The following is an 11,455-nucleotide window of genomic DNA, read 5'->3' as shown; positions in this document are numbered from 1 at the left end:
CAGGTCAGTTGATTCCCTCAGCCTGACAGAGTAAGGCAGCGCTTCATGGAAGTAGTGGTAATTGAATTGAGGTTTGAAAGGTAAGATTTGGAGAAACAGAATTTGAGAGAGGAGAGACATGCTCAGTGGAGTAAGTTGAGACTTTAAAGGCTGATAAAGACATATCAAATAGTTCCGTTTGATTATAGAATGTGTAGATTAGTGGAACAAAGTAAAGAAGAGGCAGATTTGATCTTAAGAACGTAGGGCCTTTGATTTTAGATTAATAAATTTTGGTTTATTGAGAAGCTCCTTTTTCAAACAACAGTAAAACATGCTCTTATGAGGAAAAGCATCAGGGAAATATTTGCATGATTTTAAGTTAAATACATTCAAGTCAGATATTAATTTAATTCTCCTGTCTACCTAAGGCCATTTTAACAGACCATGAAAACCTATGCTTGGGAAACCTTGTTAGGTTAGATGTGTTCTACAGAATAATCGTAAGATGAAGGGATTTGGTGGGTGTGAGGAATCAATTTGACATTGGGGGAAAGACTGTCATTACAGAAGTGCTAGAGAAACTTGTTTTTAATATGTTTATAGAGGCATCTGATATTCTTGTTATATATTTAAGAAAAATTGGGTGTTTTGAGTAAAAAGAAGGCAGGAGTTTAAATTCTGAAGATACACAAAATACTGGTAATTTGTATTATTGAATCAGAATATTCAAGTGAAGACATTTAAGAGGCATTAGAAAACAAAAGTCTCAGCAAAAGAAGGTGGAAAAATATATTAATAGCTTGTTTTAAGATAATAAAATTAACTAGTAAATATTTTTCAAAATGTAAATGGAATTTCGTGCAAAATATTTTTTTATTGGTTGTTCAGAACTCAAACCAAACTTTTCTTTAGAATCCATTTTACATAAGGTTGCAAGATAGCCCATCATTTAGCCCTGATATCAAACAGGGATGTTTCTTTTTTTTTTTTTTTTAAAGAGAGAGTGAGAGAGGAGAGAGAGAGAGAGAGAGAGAGAGAGAGAGAGAGAGAGAGAGAATTTTTTTTTAATATTTATTTTTTAGTTCTCGACGGACACAACATCTTTGTTGGTATGTGGTGCTGAGGATCGAACCCGGGCCGCACGCATGCCAGGCGAGCGCGCTACCGCTTGAGCCACATCCCCAGCCCAGGGATGTTTCTTATCCCTTAGAGTGCTTGCAGGTAATTTGCCTAGCTTTATTATTTTTTAAATATGAATTTAGTTGTTAAATCTTAAAAAAAACTGAATTTCTCTCTGTTTTCTCTGTGTCTTTCTCTCTAACACACACACACACACACATACACACACGGATGTGGACACCTTTTCCAGCTTGTCTTGAAAATTCATATTTGTTAAAACTTACCCGCATTCTTACAAAGCAGAAATGGCAAGAATCTGATCAGGATTAAGAAACACTTCTACAAAGACTTTACCACAAAGTATCCCAACTTTTAAAAATCTTACTCCCCGCCTTTCTACTTTTGTCTATGGGTATTATATCTTGTGACCTTTATGATATATTTTTATTTCCATTAATATTTGCCTTGAATTCTAACTCCTCTATGCAACAGTTTTCATAGGTGAAATAGGTTGGGATTACAAAAGAGAGATAAGGAATAGATTGCCTATTATTCTAGTGGCTTTGGGTTTAACATGCCTCATTTTCTGTTATCCTTGAATCCTCTGCAAGCCTTTACTTCCCTTGATATCTAATTTGGGAAGAACACTATCAGATGTATATATTTTTTTATAAAGCTTAGGTTTTGTTATGTAGTATGGATTTGAAGGATTTAAGATTGGATGAGAGGGAACTACATAGAAAACTATGTATTCAATAGGCACTTTAAATCTTCAGGCCAGGAAAGAAGCCTAGACTGGATATATACTTTTGGAAATTGTGTTGGTTAGTTTCCATTGTTGTGACAAAATACCCAAGGTAAACAACTTGAAAAGAGGAAATGTTTATTTTGCCTCGTGGTTTTAAGTTTCAGTCTATGATTGTTTGACTCAATTGCTTTGGGCCTGTGGTGATGCAGTAACTCATGATGGGAGTACATGGGAAGAAATCTCTTTGCCTCGTGGTGGCTGAGAAGCCAGGAAAAAGAGAGGAAAGGGCTAGATCCTAGAAATCACTGCACAGGGCACACAACCAATGATGTGACTTTTACTTCCCAGTAGCATCACAGGCTGGTGATCAAGCCTTTAGCATATGAGCCTTTGGGAAGCATTTAAGATCCATCTGAACCATAAGAATCTTCATTTTCAACAAGTAGTAGATATGACAAGAAATAGACTACAGATTAAGAAGGCAATTGGAAAAACAGTTATTGAGAAGGTGCATGTCAGAATACAAACCAGCAGAGTCTTAATAAAGGTGATGTGAAAGTTGGAGAGGGATGAGGAAAGAGGGATGCCATGTAAATCAAATGAATTTCAAGAAGAGTAAACCATAGGCTGAGAAATTAAGCAAGCTAGGACTTAAGAAATCATATTTGGATTTTTTCAGCTGGATGGTGATGACCTGATATTTAGCTTCAAGAATATGAGGATTCAGTAAACTCTTGAAACATCTGTGTAAATGTTAAAAGAATGGAGTCTTGTTTATTCTAAACCCATCTTAATATTTTTGTCATAGGACAGCATTATGGACCATCACCATCACCACAACAAAAATAATAATTTGTTTACCAAAAGAAAAATAAAATGATAAATGAATAATACATTAGTGGTATTTTGAGTAGATGGATCAAGTTGTCATTCAAACTTGGACACTTTTGAGAAGGAAAGGGATAGTTCCTAATAAATGCAATAGGCATGAACTACATCTATCCCAGGAAATTCAGGATGAATAGTCATCTAATTATAGTTCATATTTGTTCAGTGCTAGCTATGTGCCAGGCACTGATACAAGGTCTTTATTGGTTTATCTGATTTAATGACTGGTTTTGGTTGTTAACATTAATAATTCTTTCTGTTTTGGGGGGTGTTAGGGATGGAACTCAGGGACACTTAGCAACTGAACCACATCCCCCTCCCTATTTTGTATTTTATTTGGAGACAGAATTGTTTAGTGCTTTGCCATTGCTGAGGCTGGCTTTGAACTCGTTATCCTCCTATGTCAGCCTCCTGAGCTGCTGGGATTAGAGGCATGTGCCATCAGGCCTGGCCTCTTTCTCTGTATATAATGCATTCTCTGACAAGTATACATAGTTTTGATGACTTAATTGAAATTAACTGTGTAGGAAAACTGATATTAGATACCAAACTGTGTCTGAAATGAAGATAATTAATACAGATTTCCAGTTACTAATGAGCTACCAATGTAGCTGAGATTATCTGCAAACAAAATTTCAATGCAATGTGGCAGAGTGACTTCACTAGTATTTTAGTACATTAGATACTGTATATTTTGGGGTTAAGATTATAGTATATTGAATTTTTCAAGAAGGAGTTTGCTTTTTTAAAGAAAATGTGTCTAGAGAATAAACAAAGTGTGGCTATTTGCACTTTATTTGGGTTTTTCTTTATCATAGAAGATTGTGTGTGTGTGTGTGTGTGTGTGTGTGTGTGTGTGTGTGTATTGGGGGTGGTTCTTGATCACAAAGGGAAGAATTTCCATATCTAAATGTAATTTTATGCACATTCATACTATACACTGTGAAAAGGCATAATCTGGTATATTCCTCTGACACATTTGGTAGGTATGGATGGCATTAATTAGCATAGGTATTGCTATAAATGACATGTCAGTCCAGAATAACAAAAAGTACTTGTTACTGATGTCAATCATTCATCCTTTGTCAGTTCAAAAGGCTTCCCTAAAGGAAGGTGCATTGATCTGCACTGACCCACAACATTGCAAAATCATTTTTACATTCCAGAAACCAAAGGAAAACTACCTGTGTTTGAACAGTCATATGGAACTATTCATATAGAAAGTGCATTTTGATAAGTTTTAGTGGCAAGACTTTAAAATTAGGCCAAGAGTAGGTGAATCTTTGGAAAACAAAATAAAACAGCTTGTTAGAATCCTAAAATGTAATCTTTAGTGGGTTTTCTCCTTTAATAGCTTTAATCTTTGGCAATCAAATTTATGTATTTGTTTCACCTTTAAGTAATTTTGAGGTATCCCAGGTAAATGATTGCATGTACCACTTATTGGTTAAAAATGGAGGGGGAATCACACAAGCAAGAATTCATGATGAGATAAATAATTTCAAGAAGTATTTTTTTCTTACATATATTTTAATTTTTTATTTAGCTCTTCTGATATAGATTTTGCATCACATCATTCTTGTGTCCTTTCCTCACAGTGTTTTCTTAAAATGATAACCACCAGTGTAATGTGTTAAGGTTTTGAGCAATAATTGGTTTTAAAGTCCCATCGTGCACATTTTCTCAAAACATAGTAGATATTTATTAGCATAAAAATAATATTTTATTTCCAATTTTGCCACAAATATTTCTCCAAATGTTCTAAATTTTTATTTAGTGAATGAGAGAATGAGTGATTTTAAGATAAGACACGGGAATATGATCTGGAGTATGGCACAATTTGAAGGCATTTATCTTAATATTTAATTTTAGTGAGGCAGAAAATACCCATTATTATAAACTTAAATTTTGATAGTTTGTATAACAGAAATAATTTTATTAAGGTTATGAATGTTTATACCACCAAAGGTCAGATACTCATGCAGCATATTTCTGTGTCCTTGAAAGAAAGGTGTGGGATGTGGTGCATTTTAATAACTAATGCATTTGTTAGAGAATTAAGATGAAACCATATTTAGAATATACTCATGTAATTTACTCTGATTTGCCCCATATGCCTTATTTGAACAGCCTATTCCCAACTTTTGTACCATCTTTAAAATTCTTATTCCAGATGTCTTGCTGTCTTATAGACCAGTGTTATCTGTGTCTGATCTGTCTCATGCTCTCGAAATCATCTCTTTTTATTATTCCATTAAAATTTTTAAAAATGGATTTTCCTTTACACTTTTCTAATCATCCTGTAATTCTTTAGCGCTAAGACATTAAAATGAATGAGTAAAAATATTTGACACCTAATCGTCTCTGCCAGACCATTCAAACTCATGGATTTGCAAAATTATGTTAAAGTCTTTTAAAAATATATTTGAGTAGGCTTTTGTCGTCATTTGGATTTTGAATATTAATTTTCTCTTGCTGTGCTGCTTAGCCATAAAAATGAAAAAGGAGTTAAATGTGGGTTTCTTTTAGTGTTGATAACTTAAAAGTACTACATTTATTTATTGTAAAGTTCAACAAGGCAGTTTCTGTATTTCTGTTCACCTCAGATTCCACAGAAAATAGTGGGAAGCTCCCATATCCTGGAACAGTAAGAGAAAATGTCTGATGCATTTGTAATAACTGATTAAAAGTGTAATTTCCCTCTAGATCAAACAGATAATAGAAGTCCGTTGAAGCTTTGTCCTGGCATATTCTGGAAGTAGAAAAATATTCTGAAGAAAGGATCATTGCAAGCAAGAGTAAGATTCCTCAGTCCTGGGAAAGAGTGTTAACATCTATCCCTCCAAATGTAAGTCATCATGCTTACTGTGTGTTTTCCATCCCTCAGAGTTTTTTTTCCCTTCTTTTTCTTTTCAAATCTTAGTGAATAAAAATGTTATTTGGATTTATTCTTTAGAAAATATACCGTGGCTCTAGTTGGTAACTTTTTCATGCTGATTTGTGTTAACTTTCACTAGTATACACAGTGATGCCTTAGGATAATAATATTTAATGCAAAATGAATTGATTTTAATTGTATTTTCTGAGGGAGAACAGTTAAGAATTTTGAGAGTATTCTGATGAAAAGGTAATTTCATTTGATTTAATAGCTACACTAGGACCATTATAATCATTTTGCTTTAAACTTTGGTTCTTTCCTTTTTATATTTCTTTATAAGACTATTTTAATATGTCTGTTTAAATCCACCATATGATAAGAGAGAGATTAAGTCCTTTTTTCGCTTTGCATAGTGAAACTTTATTCCACTGACTTCGTATATATGATCTCTAATATATGTCAGTTTTGTCAGGTCAGTGTACTGGAAAGACTGTTCCCTGTTAGGAAAAACTTCAAAGATTGTACAGAGACACAAAATTCAGTTCCTGTTCAGAAATTGGTGGTAGAATGCTGATTGAAACCAGTGCTTGTGTTAGGAGGACTATTTGTGAACAAATTCTTTTTTCTTTGTCAACACTTTTATTTGGGAAGTTAACTAGTGTGGCATCCTGTGATAAGGCACTTGAAATATGATATTCTAGCTTAACTGCCAGAAATTTATCTTTTGCTTCTTAACTGATGGCCTTTTCCATTTCTTGGTTAAAGAACTCAATGACAGAATATTATTTTGATGTTTAGAAGTCCAAAAAATATAGTAGAAATATATATGCTCTAGAGTTAATCAAATTATACATTCCCCCAGTTTTTCTCCAACCTACACATGAATCTTCACAGGTTTGGTATGTGATATTTTTATTGACTTAGCATCTAATAGCATGGTCAAAGTGGTCTATGGTGAGAAATCTTCCTAATGTTTAATTCTGTTATCTAGACCATTCTTATAGTCCCACTGAGTACCTGAACATCTGTTGTTTTAACTCAGGAAAAAGTTATATATTTAAAATAAATTGTGCATGCAAAGAGGAATGTTTTAGTTATTTGAGCTAGTTGTTCAGTTTAATTTATTGGAAATCACTGGGCAAGATAAAGACACTTTGGTAAAAGACTGAAAACATTCTTTTCTCTGAAGTGAAGCAGTTGTTCTTCACATACAACTTTTTTATTCATTGGTTTGATGTTGTTTTAGGTTTGAAAAATAATGTCATTTACAGTAACATTTTGCTGATCTTGTGCTGGTCAGCAAGTGAGGATGCGTGAAGTATGGCAACAGTAACATGGTTGAATCTCAGAAACATAATAGTAAGTGGGAAAAAACCCTACACAAAAGAACAACACTGGATCATTTCTTTTATATGAAGTTTCAAAACTAGACTACTTTCTATGGATGCAAGAAGTGATTACAACAAAAGTCAGGATAGTTGTTAAATAATAGGTAGGTGGTAAGTTGAGGAGTTGGTTCCAGGAGCTTCTGGTGTGCTAGAAACATTCTATTTGTTTGGCTGGCTGGTGGTTGCAGGGATGTTATGCTTTATGAAATGCTATTGGTGAGAAGAAACCTGGTGATTTTTTGCTAAGATTGGGTACAAGGTAGAGACATTCCTCTCACCACTTCTACTTAACTTTATACTAAAAGTCATAGCTAAAGTAAGAAGACAAGAAAAGTCAATAAAATGAATTCAGATTGGTAAGGAAGAAATAAAACTGTTCATTGGAGACGTGCTTATCTCTGTAGCACATCCCAAAGAATCAACAAGAACACAAACCACTGAAAATGTCAATGATTATGGAAAGGTTGTAAAACACATGATTAATATACAAAAGTCTGTGACCTTCCTATATATCTGCAATGAACAATTGGTACTTGAAATTAATAATACCCAAAAGGAAACGTACTTAGGTATAAATCTAATGAAACACATGCAAGATCAATATTAGGAAAAAAACCCAAGATGCTGATGAAAGAAAATTAAAACTCTAAGTAAATGAAGAAATATTCTGTGTTCATGGAGTGATGGACTCAATATTGTTAAGAAGTCAGTTCTTCCTAATTTGAAATATGGATTCAAGACACTCTCAAAATCCTAGCAATTTATTTTATTACCATTGATAAGCTGCCTTGTATAGAAAAGCAAGATGACCCAGAATAATCAATATAATATTGGAAAAAAAGAACAAAGTCAGAAGATGGACACCCCCTAAATTTAAAACTTATCGTGTACCTACAATAATCAAGAAAATTTGACATTGTTAAAAGATTAAGACATATAGATCATTGTAATGGGATAGATAGCTCAGAAATAGACCACACAAGTATAGCCAACTTACCTTTGACAAAGGAGCAAGGGCAATTCAGTGGAGAAAGGACAGGGTTTTCACCCAGTGGTGTTGGAACAACTAGACATTCACATATTTAGAAAAAAAAAAAAAAAAGGAAGGAGGTGGAGGGATCTAGACACAGATCATTTCCCGTTCACAAAAATGAACTCAGAATGGATCGTGAAACTGAATGTAAAACCATAAGATAAACATTAGGAAAAATCTACGTAAACTTGGGTTGAGTGATGACTTTCTTAGACACACCACCAAAAGAATAATCCATGAAACAAAACTTGTTAAGTTGGACTTCATTAAAATGGAAAAACTTCTGGCTGTGAGAATGTCACTGAAAAGATAAGCCATAGACTGGGAGAAAATATTTCCAAAATATTTAACTGATAAAGGACTTGTATCCCAAGTATTCAGAGAACTCTTAAAATTTAATAATCAGAAAGCATATACCCAATTTAAAAATGGGCAAGAGCTCTAAACATAAACACAATTAAAGAAGATATAATACACAGATACATATGATAAATAAACATATAAACTGATGTCTACTTTAAATTATTAAGGATTTGCAAAGCAAAACAGGAGGTATCACTACACAAGTATGTGAATGACTAAAATCCAGCACACTGTTAACATCAACTGTAGAGGAATATGTGTAGCACTGGGGACTGCCATTCATTGTTGGGGGAAACAAGAACATACACTTGTTTTAGAAGACAGCTGGCTGTTTCTTACAAGATTAAACACATCCTTGTGATGTCATCCAGAAGTTATACTCCAACATATTTATGCAAATGTATTGAAATCTTAAAGTTCACATGAACACAAGAATGTTACAGCAGTCCCCACTTTGGTTTTAGTGGTGCTAGATATCAAACTCAAGGCCTCACACATATTAAGCACACATTCTACTTCTGAGCTAGAACCCCAGATCTGTTTCCTTAATAAGTGAATAGCAACCCAGTTGTCCTTCAATAGGTGAATGGATAAACAAATTGTGCTATATTCAGACAATGTAGTATTATTTAGTAATAAAAAAATGAGGTACCAATCCATGAAAAGACATGGAGGAACCAAGCATGTCTATTGATGAGTGAATGAAGCTCTCTGAAAAGACTGTGGTTTCAACTATGTGACTTTATGAAAAAGATAGAACTATGAAGACAATAAAAAAAAAGATCAGAGGTTGTCAGGAATTATAGGCAGAAGTGGGAAATGAATAGGTAGTACATAGAATTTTTAGAGTAATGAATCCATTCTGTGTGATACTGTATGGCCTGGCATTTGTGGAAATATATAAAATTGGTCAAAACAAAGAGTGAATCCTTATGTAAATTCCATAGTTTAATTAATGATAATGTATCACTGTAGGTTTATCAGTTATAGCAAATGCACCACAGTAATATAACATGTTAATAATAGGGAAACTGTATATATGTTGGGGATGGGAAGGTGCATATGGAAACTCTTTGTTCTTTCTGCTTGGTTTTCCTGTAAATCTATAAAAGTGGTTTAAAGCATAAAATTTATTAATTTAAAAAAGAGAAAACAAAACGTTAGTTTTATGACTTTATTTTAGATACTTCCTTGCATGTGTAATGTAATTCATAGCAAAAAAGAATTAAAAAGGCAATGTCAATGATTCTGTTAAGTAGAATTCTGAGAAAAATTAAGACAATTTCAAATGTGATCTGTTGACACTGAATATTCAAAGTTAAAAAGATAGAATTAAAAAAAAGATTTAAAAAGATAGAATTTTAAAATCAATATTTCATTATATTACAAAACAATATATTTTATTTTGGAAAAGTGCTGACCTCTATAGAGAAGGACTTCTGTACTTGCCTTTTTTAAGTAACTTCTTGACTATTTACCCAGCATGAACTTAGCTTTATTTTAAGATAAATATTTCACTGTAAAATTAAAAATAGACACATATGATGTCAAGTATAAAAATATTCATTCTGTAGTACTGAACTCCTCACCTTCAATGAGTTGCTCATTGTTTTTTTTTCCCTGATTTTTCATATGCTTTCCACAGAGGTCTGTCATCCTCAGAAACAATTTTTCACTTAAGTGATACAAAATTTTAAATTTTTTTTGCTATGTTGTAATATATAAGAAAATGATAGTCTTTCTTTGAATAGAAAATTTTAAATATAATTATACTTTTAGTTTTATAAAAGAGCCAGATATGGGCTTTTTTCTAGCGCGCTCTCTCTCGCTTTCTCTCTCTCTCTCTTTTTCTTTCTTTTTCCTCCCCACTTCTCTTTTTCTTCCCCACTTTTTCTTCTTTCATTCTCAGTAATTTCAAGTGGTTAGTTTTCCAAGGAGTGAACATACTCCTATGTAGTTCGATGACATTAAAGAGAAACCAGGAATTTATTATTCATAAAAATGAAATATGAAAATCCCCTTTTTCTTCAGGCTCTGGAGATAGCTAGGCTCAACACAAATGTCTGGGGAGAATGCATCTGTTGCTATTGCATTTATTTTTTTTGTTTCTCTGAAAACTTGGCATTTGTAAAATATCTATGATTTTGATTTGTCTTGGCCAAAGCCCAGATTACCAAGGAATTACATTTTGAACATATTCAACTAAGAATTATCTTTGTAGCAACTTTTCCTTTGCCATATTGAAATTTTGGGAATAAAATCAGATTTTGTTTTAAAAACTAGCTATGTTTCTTCATAGTGCCAGAATGAATTTTTTTTTCTGTGTTCAAGAGGCATAAAGCAATGCTTGTAGTCTTTCTGAAACTTATTTTAAGCATGTTGTGGAGGAAAGAGCCCCATTTTGAATTTGACAGACCTGGGTTCAAATGTTTGCGCTGCCACTTCTAATTTACATGGATTCTGGGTAAGTTTTGCATGTAAAAAAGCAACAATAATAACTTCTTTATAGAGTTATGTCAAGGTTTAATTATCAAACACACAGAATATCTGACAGAGCAGTCACTTATTTAGTGTTGGTTATCTTTTGCTTGCCCTTCACTTATACAGCAGTTGTGTGTATATAAGAGAATAAATGTATTTTTGGCATGTATGTATGTGTTTATATACCCACATGTATGTGTGGTTTTGTATCTCTCTCAAAAATATATTGGTATACCTTAATATGCATTATTTTATGTAGCCATTTATTTTATTTGTTAAGTCCTGAAGCAGAGAATTCTTCTGGAATTGATATAGTTCTGGAATTCAGGAAATATGTATCCTATCACCACATGGAAATATTTAAAAAGTTACTATTTCTTTGTGCCCCAGTTTTTCTGAAACTTCATATTAATGTACCTGGAATGTTTATAAATCCTTAGAAGAATATCTGATGGAGAGACACACACACACACACACACACACACACACATATTTCTTTTACACATTATCAGCAGGAAATAGAATAGTGTTCTTTTTCTTCAGTGTGTAATTCAGAGAATGATATACTACTACAT

General features: G+C 33.0%; 1 protein-coding gene across 1 annotated transcript in view; it reads left to right on the top strand.

The window, feature by feature from the left end:
- The window catches only part of FOXP2 (forkhead box P2), a 561,440-nt gene that overhangs the window by 66,279 nt on the left and 483,706 nt on the right, over positions 1-11,455 (top strand). Inside the window, exon 2 of the mRNA XM_081286102.1 lies at positions 5,444-5,585. The gene's annotated coding sequence lies outside the window, so the exon portion shown is untranslated. The remainder of the gene's footprint in view (positions 1-5,443; positions 5,586-11,455) is intronic.

The sequence above is a fragment of the Spermophilus citellus genome, assembly GCF_964194105.1.
Source record: "Spermophilus citellus genome assembly, chromosome: 3".
Classification (NCBI taxonomy): domain Eukaryota; kingdom Metazoa; phylum Chordata; class Mammalia; order Rodentia; family Sciuridae; genus Spermophilus; species Spermophilus citellus.
Note: the sequence above shows the minus strand (reverse complement) of the source record. Positions and strands in the feature narration are given on the sequence as shown.